This window comes from Carcharhinus amblyrhynchos, chromosome 6, assembly GCF_965287045.1.
Source record: "Carcharhinus amblyrhynchos chromosome 6, sCarAmb.v2.hapA, whole genome shotgun sequence".
Lineage (NCBI taxonomy): Eukaryota > Metazoa > Chordata > Chondrichthyes > Carcharhiniformes > Carcharhinidae > Carcharhinus > Carcharhinus amblyrhynchos.
The window spans coordinates 29,730,413-29,750,554 of record NC_137329.1 but is presented as its reverse complement, the minus strand read 5'-3'; the positions used below and the strand labels follow the sequence as shown (position 1 = coordinate 29,750,554).

Here is a 20,142-nt window from a genome sequence, read left to right as displayed (position 1 = left end):
AGCCTGGCGCCAACGTGGCTGCATACAGGCAGGTGCGGCCACCGGACAGCTGCGTGTAGGGTCGGTGGAGGCTTGGGGAGCGGGGAATGGGTCACGACTCGGGCCTGGGAGCTTTCCCCTCCCGAAAATGCGCCATTGCCGCTCCGCTCCCCACTACCCCTGCAGCGGCTCAACTTCCCGTTCCTGAAGACGCCGCTTTATTGGAGTCGAGCTGGGCCTAGCCGCCCAAGCCCCTTACCCAAGAACGTGCACGCTACCCACGACAGCGTCGAAAAAGAAAGAAGGGGAAGGCACGCCACGTGCAGTATTTGAGGCGGCCGGCCCGGAAGTATGTCAGCACGTAACGCCACGTCGAGTCCCGCCCCCAGACGTCTTAGCGCCCTGTCCCCTGTGCACGTCGACCCTTTGTGACATCATCGCCAGGGCAGCCTGAAGGAGCCGGCTGCAGCGAGTTAGACACGCCGGGCGCGGTGGCGCGCGCCTGTTATCCGGCTACTCGGAGGCTGAGGCTGCCGGATCGCTTGCGGTCAGGGGTTCTGGGCTACCAGCGGACTGTGCCGATCGGGCATCCGCATTAAGTTCAGCATCTATATGGTGTTCCGGGGGGAACCTCGGGTCACCAGGTGGGATAAAGAGGGGTGAACCGGCCCAGGTCGGAAACGGAGCAGGTCAAAGCCCCCGTGCTGATCTGTAGTGGGATCGTGCCTGTGAATAGACGCTGTAGCCCAGCCTGCCCAACACAGTGGGACGCAGTCTTTTTAAATCCATAACAACAGAGTCGCAGTTTTATATTGAATTCTTCAAATGGACACACAAGAACAAGATGCTGAAAGGAACCTCATTCACTGCTTCACTCTCCACGGATGTTGAGAATTCCCAGCATTTATCAAAAGCCTTTTTAAAACATTTCTTCCTCCCGTCTGTCTGTCGTTTCTAATTAAAACCTACATTCTTGAACTACTTTCTCACCTATTTTTTCACCATACCATTTATGACGTGCGGCACCAATAACTGCTCAATTGTCACACCACTGTCCTTGTAAATTAAACATTCAATTTCCATGCAATCCTATGTGATACCAATAAAACGTTTCGGATCTGTGGACCAAAGCTTTGGGTCAACCGGTTGCTACCGCTCTCTGCCGGACAATGTCTGACGTTGTAGTTGAAAATTTCGTCCAAATATATTTACACCGATGATCACCGCAAGATAGCACTAACTTCACTTCATTTTCCACTGCTCCGAAACGAGGAATGATTACTTTTAAAATATGATTTTAAAGGACAAATCCCCAATCACACTTAGTCAAATTACATGATGTTAGTATTTCATTGGATCTGGGAAGTCATGGAAGACGTTTTGTTATATACATAATGAAGTTATGTTTACTTTCTGATTTCTTTTCTACCTAGTGCTGATTAATTGCTGCTTATTCTTTGCTTTATAATGTCCTCAGAGCAATAAGTAGGGAATATACTTGAAGCTGAATGCGTTTCCTACATCTCTGTGCGACTGGAAAGTTAATTGTAAATAGGTATGACTAATAATTTTTTTGCTATTCTTTCCCATCTTTGCCCACTTTTGTCTTTTGCTCCATGGGCTTCATTTTATTGGGTGAGTGATTTGGGTACCAGGTGGTAATCTGATGTTGGGGAGTGGGGGAACATCATTTCAGAGTTGTGTGAAAACTTGCACTATTTGTCTCCTCCTTGTGGTTCTTGGTCCTGGAAGTCAACAATGCTAGAATTGGAAAGTTTGAACTCTACTTATAGTCCCTTCAGGACCGAGGATGACTTCTGTCCCATCTGGCGTTGTGGGTCTGAGATGACCGAAAAGTCCAATGCTGGATTCGCATGCAGCTGAAATAGATAATGTTTGATAAGGCAGGCAGGTGGGAAGATTGGATTTCAGTATTTCGTTTCCGCTTTGGCGTGGCTGCCACTTGGATCTGCCAGAGAAGCTCAAAATTGATTGGTACTTTCACAGATATTTCTCTGGACAGTATCAAGCAATAGATTTCCATAGATCTGTGGCGTTGGTGCATTTTTTCAGGGTGGCTTTGAGAACATCCCTGAAGTATTTCCTCTACCCTCCTGGTAACTGCTTGCAGTGATGAAGCTCTGAGTACAGAGCTTTTTTGGGGAGTCTTGTGTCAGGCATGCACACAATGTGAACTGCCCAACGTAGCTGATTAGTCATAATCAGCATGTCAAAATTGGGGATGTTGGCCTGAGAGAGGACATTGATATTGGAATGAGGGGAGATCTCATTGAGACGTATAAGATGATGAATGGGATGGATAGGATAGAGGTGGAGAGACTCTTCCCGCTCAGAAAGGATAGCAGGACTAGGGGGCACAGCCTCAAGACAGAGGGGGGGCGCAGTTTAGAACAGAGTTGAGGAGGAACTTCTTCACTCAAAGGGTGGTGAATCTCTAGAATTCTCTGCCCGTTGAAGTGGTGGAGGCTACCTCACTAAATATTTTTAAGACGCGGGTTGATGGGTTTTTGATAAGAGAGGGGATTAAGGGTTATGGGCAGAGGGCGGGAATGTGGAGCTGAGCCACGACAGATCAGCCATGGTCTTGTTGAATGGCTGGGCAGGCTCGAAGGGCTAGTTGGCCTACTCCTATTTCTTATGTTCTTATCATTGAATTAGTAGGATTTTGCAGAGGCAGCACTGGTGACATTTCTACAGGGATTTAAGGTGTCAGCTGTACATTGTCCGTGTCTGACATACACAGGAGGCTCTGCACCCCTGTAGTCCATGAGCTTGATGCTGGATTTTAGGTTTTTGTTGTTGAATGATCTTTTCCTCAGATGTATGAGAAACAATCAATGCTATCCAATGGCTTGCCATGGATCTTGATAGGTTGGGGGGGGGGGGCAGTGCAGACAGAAGGTAGTGCAGGTAGAGGTTCTTTGTTGTCTGGATGTTCCAAGTCCATTCTTTCATATACCTCTGCAAATATATCAATGATAGATTGAAGCTCACCCCACATTGTGTATACACAACTTATCAGCATACTACAGCGCCATGACAGAGGTTGAGCTGATCTTGGTTCTGGAATGGAGGCAACATGGCTTGAATATTTTCCCTCTTGTCCTGCAGAGTACTCAAGGCAGTGGGGGAGCTTCTTGAAGGTGGGATTGGGGGGGGGGGGGGGGGGGAAGAGAGAGAAAGGAAGATGGAAGAGTGTCAGTGCAATGACACAGCCCTGATTGACATCAGTTTGTGCTCATATTTGTGCTGTGGCATATGGTGATGAATTTCTGCAATTCCGAGGTGAAAAGAGGCTGTGAAGAAGTTAGGGGTGCCATCTGCATTTCTTTAAAATTTATCTTACTATGAATATTATGGCCACAGTGCCTCTTGGAGGGAATCCAAATTGTGACCCAGGAATCTACACCATCAGCTGAAGACAATTTAGTTTTGCAATGACCTTCTGTGTGGTGTACAAGAGATATCCTTCTATAGTTACTGCAGTTAGTCTCACCTCCCTTTGTGAAGGCTATTGCTTAAGCCCCTGGCATACACTCCTCCATCCAATTGAGGGAGATGAGGTCATATGCATGTTGAGTATTCTACATTTTGGTGGGGATTTACTGTTAGCAACCTTATTGGTTGTTAGTATGTGTAGAGGATTTGACCTGTCCCAATTTAAGGCTTGCCTAGGAATACCATATGAACATAAATAGGAGCAGGAGTAGGCCATCTGGTCCTTTGAGCCTGCCCCGCCATTCAATAAGATCATGGCTGATCTGTCGTGGCTCAGTTCCACATTCCCGCCCTCTCCCCATAACCCTTAATCCCCTCTCATCAAAAACCCATCAACCCGCATCTTAAAAATATTTAGCAAGGTAGCCTCCACCACTTCAACAGGCAAAGAATTCCAGAGATTCACCACCCTTTGAGTGAAGAAGTTCTTCCTCAACTCTGTTCTAAACCACCCCCCCTTATCTTAAGGCTGTGCCCCCTAGTCCTGTCCTTTGAGCAGGAAGAGTCTCTCCACCTCTATCCTATCCATCCCATTCATCATCTTATACATCTCAATGAGATCTCCCCTCATTCTTCTAAACTCTAACAAGTACAAGCCTAGTTTATTCAGCCTGTCCTCACATGGATACTTAGTGCAGTGTCTGATCAGTTCTGTGTGGATAGTTTATTCACCCAAAAGGTCAAGTCTTTAGGGATTTCAAACTTCCTAACTTACTCTACTGGGTAGTGGATATCATAACACCAAACAAACTGGATAGGTTTTCAGATTATGTAGAGGAAGGTGGAGATAACATCAGGATGAGAATCAGCCATGATCATAATGAATGGCTGAATTGCTCATTCCTAGTTCATGGGAAGTTAGGTTTTGATATCAGCTTGGTATGGCTCCTGCTCTGCCCAAGACTGCAAGGAATTATAAAAGGCCATGAATGTGGCCCAATCCATCATGCAAACCAGCCTCCCATCCATAAACTGTCTACACTTCCTGCTGCCTTGGTAAAGCAGCCAGCATAATTAAGAACCCCCACACATTCTCTTCCACAAAGTCTGAGGTCATGTACCAACTGGTTCAAGAACAGCTTCTTCCCTGCCACTGTCAGACTTTTGACATGGACTTACCTTGCATTAAGTTGAACCTTGACACCCCATGACCATGACACTACATTGCTCACTCATTTCCTCTACAAACAGTATGTTTTGTCTGTATAGCACAATACTTCACTATGTTACTGCATATGAAATATGCAATTAGTTTGATCTACACAATTAACTGTTTGGAAGTGCTTATTAGTGCATTGACTATATTTGCATCAAAGACATATCACTTGATTGTGACTTGAAACATTGGCTCTATTCTCTCTACATATGCTGTCAGACACCTGGGGGGTATTCCAGCCTTTGTTTCAAATTCCAGCATAGTATTGTGCTGTTATGCATCACAAATTTGTGGTGGTGGGGGTGGTTTCTAGAGTTAACTAGGCCTTTAATAACAGGAGGTCATTAAAAACAAATGGAATGTTGTAAGCAGATTTAAACACATCAAAAGCAAGGCAGAATTGTTGCTATTGTTGAAGTCTTGACAGCTGACTACACATTACAGCTCTCAACCACAAACAAACCCTGCTATCCATGTATCTGCATTCACTGAATCAACAAACCCAGACAGGCCAACTCTAACAAGAATTATTTATTTCAAATTTCTTTATCATACCTGAAAAATAAAAGTGCTGGAAAAAATACATCAAGCATGTGTAGAGACAGTTAAATTGTTGACAACTGACTCAAAACATTAACTATTCCACCCTCTATGCAGATGCTGCCACACCAGCTGAGGTTTTCCAATGCTTGTTCTTTTTGTCCCACATTCTCAGTATTTGCAGCGTTCTTTTCATTTCAAGGAAGAAACTTCTTAGGCTACCAGTGCTGAAGCTGCAGAGAACTTACTGTGAAGGGAAAAAGCACAATTAGCCCACTGCATAAACAAAACTGAAAGCTCAACCAAGACAGGAAATGTTCTCTCCCAAATTATCACCATCCAGACAAGGATTTACCACATGGAAAGCAACTGATCCTGTACCAGCAGGGAAAAGTCATCTTGTATAATCCATCTTTCAACTCTTGGTGCATAGCCTTGTCACTTATGGCATCAAGTGCCTTTTTCACTTGCATTTTCCACCTCAAACACTTTAGGACAATGAATTTCCCCATCAACCTTTGGATGAATTATTTCCTGACCACACCTATCCTTTCACTAATTACTTTTAGTAAAAATACACCCCACCCTGTGTAAATTCTAACCTCAATGACAATGTGTCTCATCTAACCACACTAGGCTGCTTGACTTTACACAGCAATTAAATTTCTCCTTAGCTGCTTTTGTTCCAAATAAAGTCAGCCCATTCAGACTTTCCTTCAGCTAAAGTTCTCCATTCTTAATACTCTTCTGTACAATCTCTAGTTCTTCCTGTAATGTGATCAGAACTGTACTCTGATGCAAGGCTATGTATAGTTTAGTATAATTAAGACCTAACATACATAACCCATGAAGGACACAGCTAGTTTGCCTTCTCAGCCACTTCCATGATTTGCCCTGCTACCTTCATGGTTCTGCACACAAGTGCTCAAGGTGCTGCTGTTAGACATCCAAGGAAGGATTTGCCAACATGGAGTAAATCCCTTTCTGGAAGAAACTCTGAATGGTTGGACAAAACAATCATTGTGAGCTAAATCCCAAAGCCTAGTCCATTTCAACAAGTAGATTTGGTTTGTCATGTTGCATAATACAATGTGTATTAAATACTTACTTCCAGTGGGAAGTACCCTCTTGGACTTGTAATAATAAGCCAGCTGGCTTTCATTAAGGATGAAACAGAATTTGGCATCTTTATCCTGCAGTGAAAATATTACATTGCTCAGACTGAATGTAAAGCATTTATTAGTACTACTTAACAGGCACCCCCATATCAAAGTATTGGCTGCTTCAGCTTCCATAGGTACCAAAACTACCAGAAATAGCTGCATAGCTCACTCAGACATCCAAGGAAGATTTTACCAACATTAAGGAGAAAGCCTTTTCTGGAGGAAACTGCGAATGGTGGATAAAACATTCATCATTGTGAGCTAAATACATGCCATTCCCCCTTCAAAGAAAATGGAAACTAATCTATCACAAAATTAGGGTTGTAACTTCAATAATGCATTAGTATTAATTAAAATACAAAATGTAGGCACTGTACAAACTTCAATATTTGAGCACAAACCCAAAATCTAAGGCATGGCTTAAGATCTTCCCATTCTTATACTCATACAGTAAACCACTTGTTCTTAAACTGCTTTTGCTGTCCTAAAGTCTACAAAAACAGTTCTCACCATGATTGGAAGTTTATATCCAGCTTCCCCCCAAAAAATCATAAAGGCAGACTATGTCAGACAGGACTCAAACTGTCACTGTTATCCATTATCCCTTCACTGATAGTCCTCAACTGCTGAAACCCTCATGCACAGAATAACCACTGCCAGTAACAACACTTATCTAGAGGGCACATTGAGGCATTATCCCCCCTCAGGAGTAATCAGAACATCCAGTATATTGTTACCAGTTTTGCTGCAAAAATACACTAAAAGAGCTAGTGTTAAATGACATGCAATGAGATCTGAACAGCATATTAACCTTCCTGTTCCCCTCCATGTGTTTGCAGACAGCCACAGCAGTCTTGATCAAGTAATGTTAATTCTCTGGAAGGTCTGGAAAAAAATCCTTTAGACTGCAAGATCCTGAGAATTTTGTTCCAGTAACAAAAAGCACCTGGGCAACACCATGGGAATCCAAGGATCACACCTGAAAGGCAAGAGTACTTAATTTATCCAACTTCAACCAATGTTGAAAGTAAAACCTTCCCAACTTGTTATTTAGAACAATTCTAAACCCCACCCCAAGTATAAAATTTCATTCCCTGACAAAACTGGCCAGTTACACTGAAATGCTCACTCAGACATCCAAGGAAGATTGAACCAACACATGGACCAGTCCTTTCTGGAGGAAACTGCGAATGGTTGGAGAAACAGTCATCATTGTGAGCAAGTCTCTAAATGCAATGATGATCATCTTGGTCAGTCACAGCTGAACTAAAAATTGTGAAAAGGGATGACCTTGCTACATGAGATTAGATTACAGTGCATAGAAAGTCTTCATGTACACAACCAAGATGCAGAAATTGTCAGTTTGCTATTCAAGTTCTAAAAGATAAAAGTCAACATGAAGTGATAAGCTTTAAATTTCAAAGAACCAATTGCCTAAAATCAATATTAGCAGATGAGCTGACCCAACAACCTGCTCTAAAATTGCTCAGCCCAAGCTTGTTGAATCAGACAAAAGCTACAAAACAAAGATCCCAGCTAGTCATCAATACTCCCACCAGAAATGGAGAAAATTGGCAAAAAATTTCAAATAAAACTAAAAACTTGAGCATCTCACTCTTTGGCAGAATCAACACAACAGGAAGCCATGACTTGGACAGGTTTTTGATGTAGAACAGGAAATTGAAAACTTCAGTAAATTCTACACTTCCCATGGGTCTTTACTGGAAATTGGATTAAAAAGCACAACTAGCAATTGATTAGCTATGTGGTGCTCAAAATTGCTAGATATGATAATACCACTTTGTTCTTAATATTCTTGTAATTTTTTCACTTTGAGGAAATCCCTTTTGAAAGCCACCATTAAATCTACATTCACCAGCCCTTCATGCAGAGCATTCTTGACCATAGCTCAGTCCCCACAATGCCCCTTGCCCAAGTTACATTAAAATGCCCCACCTCCAACCCAGTGGAAATTTCTCCCTACATTTACTTATCAAAATGCCTCAATGTTGAGCACAACTAAAAGCTTCTTGGAACCTTTGCTGTTCCAAGAAAATCCCAGCTTCTGTAGTCTGTCATTAAAGCCTGGCACCATTTTAAGAAAGCACCTCTGCACCCACTCAATTCTTCCAAAAGATTCAGATAGAAATGAACAAAGCTCCAGCTAAAGCATTACCAGTGCACAAGAGGCTTAGCATAACTTCCTTATAAAATCAAAGGCCCCAGGTGTATTTTTAAACCAGGAAACCATCCCAAAAATGTGGTGTGTAGTTAATGCTTCAGATCATGATCCTTCAGACATCAAGTGTTGCCTTCCATAGGAAACACCAACTGGTTTAGTAATTCCTGCAGTTTGTCTTTCATTCAGATCTTAAGTTCTATGTGTTGCTATTTGGAGAAACTGGCCTTTTTGGTGCTGCAAATTATAAGTAACTCAAATTGTACACTCACCAATCTGTGATGAGGCCAGGCCTTTCTTGGCCAGTTCATAAGTCTATTCTTTCACATCATCCAATGTTAGTTCAAGCCACTAGGAAGGGAAGTAGATATAATCAAATGCAGGAATAAAAAAACTTGTCTGTTTAAGCAACTTGCATTTCATTTATACAGGATAAATTGCCAAAAAATGCAAGAAATCATGCAATAAAATTTGACAATGAATATTGAAAACACTGCATTTGATAGGTTATAGACACTGCTAACTTTTAAAATAGGAAACAAGGCCAGCCAGTAGGACAGAAATCAGATCAGTCAATGTTCCAGGTGTAGAACACCTTCAAGAATTATCCACCAAATGCTGACTGACATTTTAATTGCATCCTTCCATCAAAAACTTTATTGCAACAATTGGCCACCTTCAACTTCCGTTCGTTCTCATATCCTTGATAATGCTGCCCTTCATCTCCATGATCATCCTTTCCCAAACATGACTTAAAGCTTTTTTCCTTCAGTACTGAAATGCACCCAACCCAGTTACAAACCATACTGTGAAAGTGATGGTCATTTATCCTCATGCCTCCAGATCCCTCTATAGTGTCCAGAAGTTAATCACACCCTCCTGATTTTGCAGTGGAAAGAGCAAAACGACTCTTGGGCCCACATAAGACTAGATACTTTCAATCTGTCACAGGTGTAATTGTTGGCAAGCATTGATTTCATGTCCCATCAAATATTCTTTCCAACAAAGACCACTTTCTTCCATCTATCTTACTGTTGCTAGACCCTTAACATCTAACTTGAAGCCACCATGTATTTAGTCTTGTACACCTACTGACCCTGCTTTGACTTGTCTGAGAACACATCAAGAAAATTAATGACAAATAGGAAATTACTATTTGGTCCCTCAAGCCTGCTGTATCAATCATATCTGGTCTCACCTCAAATTCACTTTCCTATCCACCACCCCTTGAGAAATACCAGAAACATTGATCTCAGCTTGGATTACACTGAATAGAAACCTACATCCCTCCAGGCTGGTTCATTCCAAAGATCCACATTTGGCTGAGTGAAGAAATCTGTGAACTATATCTTAAGTGATTTATCCCTCATCTTGAGGCCATACATTCATGTTCTCATTTCTCCCAGTCAAACCCCTTCATAAATCTGCCTGTTGCACTGAGATCACTTTCCATTTGTCAAATCTCTAGAATAAAGGTCCATATACACAGCCGCTCTTCACTGATAACCTGCTCACCTCAGAACAAAGAAAATTACAGCACAGCAACAGGCCTTTCCACCCTCCAAGCCTGCACTGACCACACTGCCTGACTGAAATAAAACCTCCTACCCTTTGGGAACTGTATCCCTCTATTCCCATCCTATTCATACATTTGTGAAGACACCCCTTAAATGTCACCATCATATCTGCTTCCACTATCTCCTCTGGGAGCAAGTTGCAGGCACCCATCACCATCTGTAAAAACACTTGCCTCATACATCTCCTTTAAATGTTGCCCCTTGCACCTTAAACCATGGTCCCCAGCAATTGACTCTTCCACCCTGGGGAAAAAGCTTTGACTATCCACTATCCATGCTCAATCTTGCAGACTTCCATCAGGTCACTCGTCAATCTCCATCACTCCAGTCAGAACAAACCAAGTTTCTCCAACCTCTTCTCATAGTTAATGCCCTCCATACCAGGCAACATCCTGTAGGGTGTCAAAATTTGCTGATGACACCAAGATTGGGGGAACGGCAAATTGTGCGGAGGGTGTGGAGAGTCTGCAGAAGGATCTAGATAGGCTGGGAGAATGGGCCAGGAAATGGCAAATGGAATTTAATGTTGGCAAGTGCGAGGTGGTCCACTTTGGTAGGAAGAATGGTAGGAAGGACTTTTATTTACAGGGTGAAAAACTGCAGCAGGCAACAGTGCAGAGGGACCTCGGGGTCCTTGTGCATGAGTCACAAAAACCCAGCCTGCAGGTGCAGCAGGTGGTCAGGAAGGCTAATGGGATGCTGGCCTTCATAGCAAGGGGGATTGAATATAAAAGTAGGGAGGTCTTGCTGCAGCTGTATAGGGCATTGGTGAGGCCGCAGCTGGAGTACTGTGTGCAGTTTTGGGTGCCACACCTGCGCAAAGATATTTTGGCCTTGGAGGGAGTACAGAGGAGGTTTACTAGGCCGATACTGGAGTTGAGGGGGTTGAGCTATGAGGAGAGGCTGAATAAACTAGGCTTGTACTCGTTAGAGTTTAGAAGAACGAGGGGAGATCTCATTGAGACGTATAAGATGATGAATGGGATGGACAGGATAGAGGTGGAGACACTCTTCCCACTCAAAAAAGACAGTTGGACTAGGGGGCACAGCCTCAAGATAAGGGGGGCAGTTTAGAACGGAGTTGAGGAGGAACTTCTTCACTCAAAGGGTGGTGAATCTCTGGAATTCTCTGCCTGTTGAAGTGGTGGAGGCTGCTTCACTAAATATTTTTAGGACGCGGGTTGATGGGTTTTTGATGAGGGGATTAAGGGTTATGGGGAGAGGGCGGGAAAGTAGAACTGAGCCACGACAGATCAGCCATGATCTTATTGAATGGCAGGGCAGGCTCGAAGGGCTAGATGGCCTACTCCTGCTCCTATTTCTTATGTACCCTCTCCAAAGTCTCCACATCCTTCTGGCTGTTTGTGGTGACCAGAATTGAACACTTGCAAGTGAGGCCTAAGGTTCTATAAAGCTGCAACATGACTTGCCAATTTTGAAACTCAATGCTCTGGCTGATGAAGGCAAGCATGCCATATGCCTACTTGACTACCTTCTCCACCTGTGTTGCCACTTCCAGTGACCTGTGTACCCTCTGCCTGTCAATACTCTTAAGGGTTTTGTCATTTACTGTATATTTCCTATCTGTATTAGATCTTCCAGAATGCAGTACTTCAAATTGTCTAGATTAAACTCCATCTGCCATCCCTCCAACTGATCCTCTGATGGTACTCAGCACTATCCACAAATTTACCAACCTTTGTTATCTGCAAACCTGCTAATCAACCAATTACATTTTTCTCCAAATCATATTACAAACAGCAAAGGTTCCAGCACTAATCCCTGAGGAATGCCACTTGTCACAGCCCTCCATTCAGAAACACACCCTTCCACTGCTACCCCATGTCTTCTAGGAGCAGGAAATTCTGTATCCACCTTACCTCTGATCCCAAGCAACCTCACCTGTACCAGTCTGCCAAGGACCTTGTGAAAGACCTTATTGAAGTACATGTAGACAACATCCACCCCCTATGCCCAGTCATCTTCATCACTTCCTCAAAAAACTCAGTTAGTGAGGCACCTGCTCCCCTATTCACCCCAAGAACCAATCTGAGTATTTGCTGTAGCACTACCAATGCAAGCATGCATTTCCTTGGATAGGGAGATTAAAACTGCACAATTCTAATGGTGTAGTCTCACCAAAAACATACACATTGAGGCAAGAACTCTTCATGCTTGTACCTCAGTCTCAAGCTTTATTTTTCAGACTTGGTCTCAAGTTTCTATTTTTACTAAAAGTTAATATCAAACATACCCTCCAATTATAACCCATAATGAAAACTCCGATCTTGCTGCTCATTTACTTAACTTGTTACTCTGTCAGTTACCCAATACCCCATCCAAGTTCCCAATGGTGGGGGGAGTCCAGAACTAGGGGTCAGTTTGACAATAGGGTTAAACCTTTTAGAATTGACAAGATAATAAATTTCTGCATCTAGAGGGAGGTGTATGCATGGAATTGGAATTCACTACAACAGACTGAAATTGAGGCCAAAACATGTGATTTTAAGAAATTAGATACAGCTCTGGGGGCTACAGTATTGTGGAAGAGTGGGGGAGAATTAGGATATTGAATTCAGTGATCAGCCATGATCAAAATGAATGGCAGAGCAGATGCAAATTGCTGAATACCTACTCATTTCCAGTTTATGTTTACTATATTCTTCCAACACTAAGAACATAACTAGGAGCAGGCCATCTAGCCCCTCAAGCCTGCCCCACCATTCAATAAGATCATGGCTGATCTGTTCCACATTCCCACCCTCTCCCCATAACCCTTAATCCCCTCGCTTATCAAAGGAGTAATGTCTTTTGAAAAAACAGGTGCATAACATGATTTCACATCAAACCAACCTTCTACACCCAAAACTAAATGGCAAACATGATTGTAGTATGATCAAAGTCAATGTTCTAACTGCTCTGAAACTACCTCCAGATGAGGTTCCAACAATTCCACAAAACAGTCTTGAATACTGGTTTTCCATTTCCCAACTTCCAATCAATTGGGACCTGATAAAACAATACATCTCTGGATGCAGGTCAGCACATCCATGCATCTGCCAGTCCTTAGTCCCATTTCAACCAATACTTCAAGCATCACTCAACTGCCCATCTGCTACTTCAGAGATTAATTACAGCCTTCTGCTGTGAAGACAAAAACAATTTTGAGTAACATTTCTGCCATTTCCTTATTTCAAAAGGAAATTCCAGTGTTTGCCTCTAAGAGATCAATTACTTAACTTTAACTACTATTACATTCCACTTCTTTCTACACCTACATAAAATGCCTTGTTTTGATTGTACTATTTCTCACCACACCTAATACTTTCACCAATTACTTCTAATTAGATCTGCCACCCCATGCCCCCAACAATTTCCAACTTCAATGGCAATAGGTCTTCCAAACCACACTAGGCTGCTTGGCTTTACACACCAATTAAATTTCCTTAGTTGCTTTTATTCCAAATAAACCCAACCCATTCAGACTTTCCTGGCAGCTAAAGTTTTCCACCCTTAAAACTCTATTATCTCTAGTTCTTCCTGTAATGTGATCAGAACTATAACTTTGATGCAGTGTTATCTACAACCTCCATTATATACTCCAGGCTTCAGTCAATGAACAATATAGCTAGTTTGCTTTTTCAGTCTGCCTCACTATTGTCAGGAATCTGCACATGTGCTCAAGGTCCTGCTGTTTCTCACTCAGACATCCAAGGAAGCATTTGCCAACATGAAGAGGAAATCTCTTTCTGGAGGAAACTGCGAATGGTTGGACAAAACATTCATCATTGTGAGCTAATTCCAAGAGCACAAATTATAGTCCATTTTAACAGGTTCAAAGTAGATTTGGTTTGTTGTGTTGCATAGTATAATGTGCATGAAACACTTACTACTTCCAGTTGGGTTGAAGTCCTCTTGGACTTGTACTAATGAGGCAGCATGTGGATTCAACTTTCAGTAAGCAATAGAATTTGGCATCTTTATCCTGCAGTGAAAATATTACATTGTTCAGATTGAGTGCAAAGCATTATCAGTGCTGCTTAACAGGCACCCTCATCAAATTATTGGCTGCTTCAGCTTCCACAGGGACCTGAAACTGCCAGAAATAGTTGCATAGCTCACTCAGACATCCAAGGAAGATTTTACCAACATAAGGAGAAACCCTTTCTGGGGGAAACTGCGAATGGTTGGACAAAACATTCATCATTGTGAGCTAAATACATGCAAATACCCTTCAAAGAAAACAGAAGCTGACTTATCAGAAAATTAGGGTTGTAATTTCAATAATACATTAGTATTAAATAAAATCCAAAGTGTAGATAATGCACAAACTTCAGTGTATCACAGCAAAAACATGAAATCTGAACCATGGCTTTAGATCAAGGCAATTTTTTTTTTAAATACTGCACAGCCTGTAACCTCATTACTCAAACTGCTTTCTCTGTCCCAAATTCTGCCATAAACAAAATTCTCATCAAGACTGGAAGTTTATACTCACTTTCCCCAAAAGGCCAGAAAACCAAAGGCACAGGCTTTACATTGGACAGGACAGTGAGACCCTCACTGTTGTCCATTATCCCTTCACTGCAATAGTCCTGAACTTCTGAAACCCACACAGAAGAACTGTTGCTAGTACCAACACTTCTCCAGAGGGTGCATTGTTGAGGCATTATCTCCCAAACAGCAATCACAAATTGAATTGATGAGAACTTCCAGTGTAATGCTGCCAGTTTCTCAAAAAATACTTGAAAAAGCTCATGTTAAACGACGTGCAATGAGATTTTGAACAGCAAACTAACCATACTTCTTGTTCTTCAAGTGTTTGCCAACAGCCACAGCAGTCTTGCTCAAGTCATATCGATCCTCTGGAAGGTCAAGTCCCTTAGAGTTCATGATCCTAGAAATTGTTCCCAGTAACAAAACACACCTGGGTAACACCATGGGAATCCCAAAGGCTCATACCTGAAAGGCAAGAGTTCTTAATTAACCAACATCAATCAAACAAGTTGAAAGACATTGCTTCCGGACTTGTTATTCAGAATAGCAATTCTAAAACCCCAAAATACAAAACTGCAAGCCCTGCAGCCAGTTACACTGAAATGCTCACTCAGACATCCAAGGAAGGTTGAACCAACATGTGGACCAGTCCTTTCTGGAGGAAACTGCGAATGGATGGAAAAACAGTCATCATTGTGAGCAAATCACTAAACCAAATAATCGTTTTATTCAGACACAGGCAAATTAAAAATTGTGAAAAGAAATGATATTGCTCCATGAAACTAGATTATGACGCATAGAAAGTTTTTATGCACACAACCAAGAGACAGAAATTGTAAGTTTGCTATTCAAATTCTAAGTGAAAAAAATCAGTAAACACCTTTAGTGATACAACCATAAAAATTTCAAATATGAAATCTCTTGCCTAAAAACAATATTAGTAGAGCTGACCCAACAACCTGCTCCAAACACCCTGCCATCTGAACAAATCCAGTGAGTTAGCAATCAGAGGAAATCTGCAAAACAAAGATTCCAGCTAGTAATCAACACTCCCACCAGAAGTTAGAGAAAATTGGAAAAAGTTTGAACGCTAAAATAAAAACAAACTAGAGCATCACAAGTTGTCAGAACTGACAACAGGAAGCCACAAGTTTAAAGGTTTTTTGAACTAGGTTCATTCTCGAGTGGGAAATTTTGAAAGTTTTAACACTAAATTTACTCTTCTCATGGGCATTTACTGGAACGCATGAATAAAACTTTCCTGTTTAAGCTCTTACATTTCATTTACAAGATAAATGCCCTCAAAATGAAAGGAAGCATGCAAGTTCAACTGCATTAAATTTGACAATGGCAACATTGAAAACACTGGATATTGACTGATCTGATTGCTCTTGCAATGATTCATGTGTTGAACACTTATTAGCTGCTAAATGTTGACTGGCATTTTAATTGGTTTCCTCCCCTCAGGTAGTGCCACCCTATCAAAAAGGGTATCACAACAATTGGCCCACCTTCAGCTACACTTTGGTATCATGTCTTGAAAAGCTGCCTTCCCAACTTCGTGACTATCTTTCCCAAAGATGACTTCAAAACTTGTCTTTCCAATTGCTTGCTATATTTGCATGTGAACTTTGTCTTGTCAGCCAAGATAATGCAAGCTCCTCAGTACTAACACTCAGATTTGTTTTAAAAAGTACTGTTTCTAATTATACTAAAAATGAATACCTCACAAACCCCAGATGATAACCCAATCAACCACCTTACCATTCACGTACTTAACCAGTTACTATCAGCCCCCCAATCCATGTTCCCAGCAGTAAGGGAGTCCAAAATTAGGGGCCATAGTTTGAGGATAAGGGATAAACCTTTTAGAATTGAAGTGAGGAGAAATTACTTCACCCATAGAGGCAAACATGTGCAATTAGAATTCATGACTACAGAATGTAGTTCAGGCCAAAAGGTCTGATTTCAAAAAATTAGATACATCTCTAGGGGCTAAAGAGATTGAGATTAATGCATTGGCAGGGGGAGAACCAGGACACTGAATACCAGCCATGATCAAAATGAATGGCAGAGCAGGCGCAAGGTCAGGAATAGGCCAAACACCTATTCCTGCTTCTGGTTTCGATGTTTAACATATTCTCCCAATTCTACAAACCCATAACTTGTGTACTAACCTTGCTAATAAAGTGCCTTGTGAAGAACCAGGTGCATAACATTTACTGGTTTCACTTCATCAAACCAACCAGCTACACAAAACTACACAGTAAATACAACTGACTTTGATCATACTACAACATCTAACTGCTTTGAGACTTCCTCTGGATACAATTCCAACAATTCCTCACAACCATGTCTTGAATACTGGTTTTGTATTTGCCAACTTCCAATCAATTGGGATCTTGACTAAACAGTACATCCCTGGACAAAGGTCAGGAGATACAATGATTTGCCAGTCGTTAGCCCCACTTCTGCCAATATCTCCTCAAGTGTCACTCAACTGCTCATTTGTTGTCTGACATGCAATTACTGACTTCTATGAAGACTAAAACAATTGAGAAACATTTCTGCCATTTCCTTATTTCAAAAAAACTCCAAGTCTCTGCCTCCAAGAGATCAACAACTTAACTACTCATCCTTTATTACACATTCCACTTTTTTCCACTACTCATCCTTTATTAAATTCAACTTTTTCTATATGTACTACATTAATGCCCTGTTTAGATTGAACTCTTCCCACATGTCCAAACATGATTTAAACAAATACCACTGTGCACAATCTGTCACAACACTGAAAAACTGCCTTGGGTCCTTAACCTAGCTTTTCTTCTGGCAGATCTAACAGCATTGGGATCATTCTGAACAATTAGACATCACAATATATGAGATAAAAGCAGAACGCTGAAATACTCAGGTCAAGCAGTAACTCAGCCGACAGAAACACAGGCAAGGTTTCAAGTCAATTGCCATAGAAGCCTTCTCCTCATCAGCCATTTGCTTATGAGTCATAAGAACAGAAAATCATATGGATCATCAGGCCTGCCCCACCATTCAATATAAGGTTGATTCTGGGGTTTAAATTTACTTCCCTACTCCCTGCACACACCCCTTCCAATTCCCTGCAGCACTAGAAATTATCTGCCTTAAATATAGTCACTGATTACACAAAGCTCTGGGGTTTGCGTAACTCAAAACACCCCCTTCGTAAAACCATGTCGACCAGCTTTTACTGAAAGGGGAAGGAGTCAATGGACATACTGTGGACACACTGCGCCTGCAAAGTAAAGCTAACTGGAACAAGCCGCTGCTGTAAAGAAATTAATTAGAAACACAATCACCATCTGAAAATTATTTTCAATCAGCTCTAACGTTTTGCTCTCTGCAGGAATTTCAATTGAACAGAAAATGCTGAGCGTGTCCAGGCGGCCTGAAGTATCTGCTATTGAAGACACTCCGCACCCACTGCTTTTGCAGTAATAGTAAATGCGCCGAGAGGCCTTTGCCAGGAGGGATACGTGGAGCACGTGCTGGGAGCTGGGGCATGAACTCAGCTGCGGGGCCCGCGTGTAACTGGCGAGGCCTGAAGCCTGACACCAACGTGGCCATGATGTGGGTATGCCGGCGTTGGACTGGCGTAAACACAGTAAAAAGTCTGACAACACCAGGTTTTAGTCCAACCTATTTATTTGATAATATACTCGCAAGCTTTCGAGGGGTTACCCTCTTCGTCATGTGAACGTGGCTGCAGAGCTACTCCGAACATCAGGTGCTGCGCTGCCCTGGGTGAATGGGCCATGACTCGGGCCTGGGAGCTTTCCCCGCCCGAAAATGCGCCATTGCCGCTCCGCTCCCCACTAACCCCGCAGCGGCTCAACGAAACGAGCCCCGCACCGCCATCTGTGCGACAAGGCGGTGTTAGGCCTTCCCGTTCCTGAAGAAGCCGCTTTATTGGAGTCGAACTGGGCCTAACCACCCAGGCTCCTTACCCAAGAGCATTCATGCAACCACGCCGGCTTCGAAAGGGAAAGAGAACGAAGGTATGCCACGTGTGGTATTTGAGGCGGCCGGCCCGGAAGTATGTCAGCACGTAACGCCATGTCCAGCCCCGCCCCCAGACGTCTTAGCGCCCTGTCCCCTGTGCACGTCGACCCTTTGTGACATCATCGCCAGGGCAGCCTGAAGGAGCCGGCTGCAGCGAGTTAGACACGCCGGGCGCGGTGGCGCGCGCCTGTTATCCGGCTACTCGGAGGCTGAGGCTGCCGGATCGCTTGCGGTCAGGGGTTCTGGGCTACCAGCGGACTGTGCCGATCGGGCATCCGCATTAAGTTCAGCATCTATATGGTGTTCCGGGGGGAACCTCGGGTCACCAGGTGGGATAAAGAGGGGTGAACCGGCCCAGGTCGGAAACGGAGCAGGTCAAAGCCCCCGTGCTGATCTGTAGTGGGATCGTGCCTGTGAATAGACGCTGTAGCCCAGCCTGCCCAACACAGTGGGACGCAGTCTTTTTAAATCCATAACAACAGAGTCGCAGTTTTATATTGAGATGCAGAAGATGCTAGAAGAAACCTCATTTACTGCCTCACGTTCACAAATGCTGAGAATTCCCAGCACTTTGCCTTTAAAACATTTCCTGTGTCCCTGTTACTTCAACCACCAATTGAAAACTAATGCATTTCACATTCTTGAAATATTTTCTCACTTATTTTTCACCATATCATATATGGGTACGTAGCAGTAAAAAGTGCTCCATCGTTGCACCACTGTACATGCAAATTGAGCATCCAATTTCCATGCAATCCTACGCGATACCAATAAAAGGTTTCTGATCCGTGGACCAAAGCTTTGGGTCAACTGATTGCTACCGCTCTCTGCTGGCCACTGTTTGACGTTGTATTTGAAAATGTAGTCCAAATATTTTTATACCTATGATCGCCGCAAGATAGCACTAACTTCACTCCATTTTCACTTATGAAATTACAAAATTAATACATTTCGGACATGTAGCCTCTGACATATTCTTATTGTGGACACACTGAAATTGACTCAAACATTTGACCCACGGTGAATTCTATTTTTGAAATTTTACCCTACAAGTACTATCAAAAAGTCTCTCGGGTGGAATGACTTAATGCCGCCCGATTATGAACAAAGGAATCTGTAACCTGATGCTTGTTCCCCAGACAATGAGCAGGAAGGCTTTTGAGTCTGTGGAAGTATCAGCAGGAGCTTGAAAAATATTCAAAATATTCCAAAAAAATGGAGCTGTGCCAGAATCTAGCTGCTGCACTTGTCATGTATAAGCTGAAGAAAATTACTGGTGTCCGGTTAATTGACCTATTAAGACCCAGGCCAGAAACTTCAAGATTTTTTATGAGGTTAGCATAGACTCTACGTTTTGCATTTTGATTTTGGCGTGGGTGAGCATAAGATGTTTCACTCTGTCTAAGATTCAAGTAACCCACGAGGAAGCCTTTATCAAACATAATTTATTTAAGAACATAGTCTGAATATAACTAAAAGAATTGGCACAAC

The 20,142-nt window shown here is 42.6% G+C and overlaps 1 long non-coding RNA gene and 5 other non-coding genes across 7 annotated transcripts; all 6 read right to left on the bottom strand.

Moving 5' to 3' along the window:
* Positions 1-5,170: 5,170 nt before the first annotated feature.
* On the bottom strand, positions 5,171-18,678 carry LOC145343794 (uncharacterized). 2 transcript variants are annotated; one of them, XR_013886799.1, is made up of 8 exons: positions 18,470-18,541; positions 15,536-15,626; positions 14,913-15,075; positions 14,004-14,098; positions 8,809-8,887; positions 7,169-7,336; positions 6,303-6,387; positions 5,171-5,441 (listed from the first exon to the last, which is right to left on the bottom strand). It is a non-coding gene; the product is annotated as an uncharacterized LOC145343794 (long non-coding RNA). The 2 variants fall into 2 exon arrangements; XR_013886800.1 differs by lacking the exons at positions 15,536-15,626; positions 18,470-18,541 and adding an exon at positions 18,597-18,678.
* Positions 6,523-6,617, bottom strand: LOC145344616 (small nucleolar RNA SNORD14). The gene has a single exon (XR_013886914.1). It is a non-coding gene; the product is annotated as a small nucleolar RNA SNORD14 (small nucleolar RNA).
* LOC145344622 (small nucleolar RNA SNORD14) lies at positions 7,483-7,575 on the bottom strand. The gene has a single exon (XR_013886919.1). It is a non-coding gene; the product is annotated as a small nucleolar RNA SNORD14 (small nucleolar RNA).
* On the bottom strand, positions 13,812-13,907 carry LOC145344619 (small nucleolar RNA SNORD14). The gene has a single exon (XR_013886917.1). It is a non-coding gene; the product is annotated as a small nucleolar RNA SNORD14 (small nucleolar RNA).
* On the bottom strand, positions 14,232-14,325 carry LOC145344614 (small nucleolar RNA SNORD14). Its single transcript, XR_013886912.1, has one exon. It is a non-coding gene; the product is annotated as a small nucleolar RNA SNORD14 (small nucleolar RNA).
* Positions 15,217-15,309, bottom strand: LOC145344618 (small nucleolar RNA SNORD14). The gene has a single exon (XR_013886916.1). It is a non-coding gene; the product is annotated as a small nucleolar RNA SNORD14 (small nucleolar RNA).
* Positions 18,679-20,142: the final 1,464 nt, after the last annotated feature.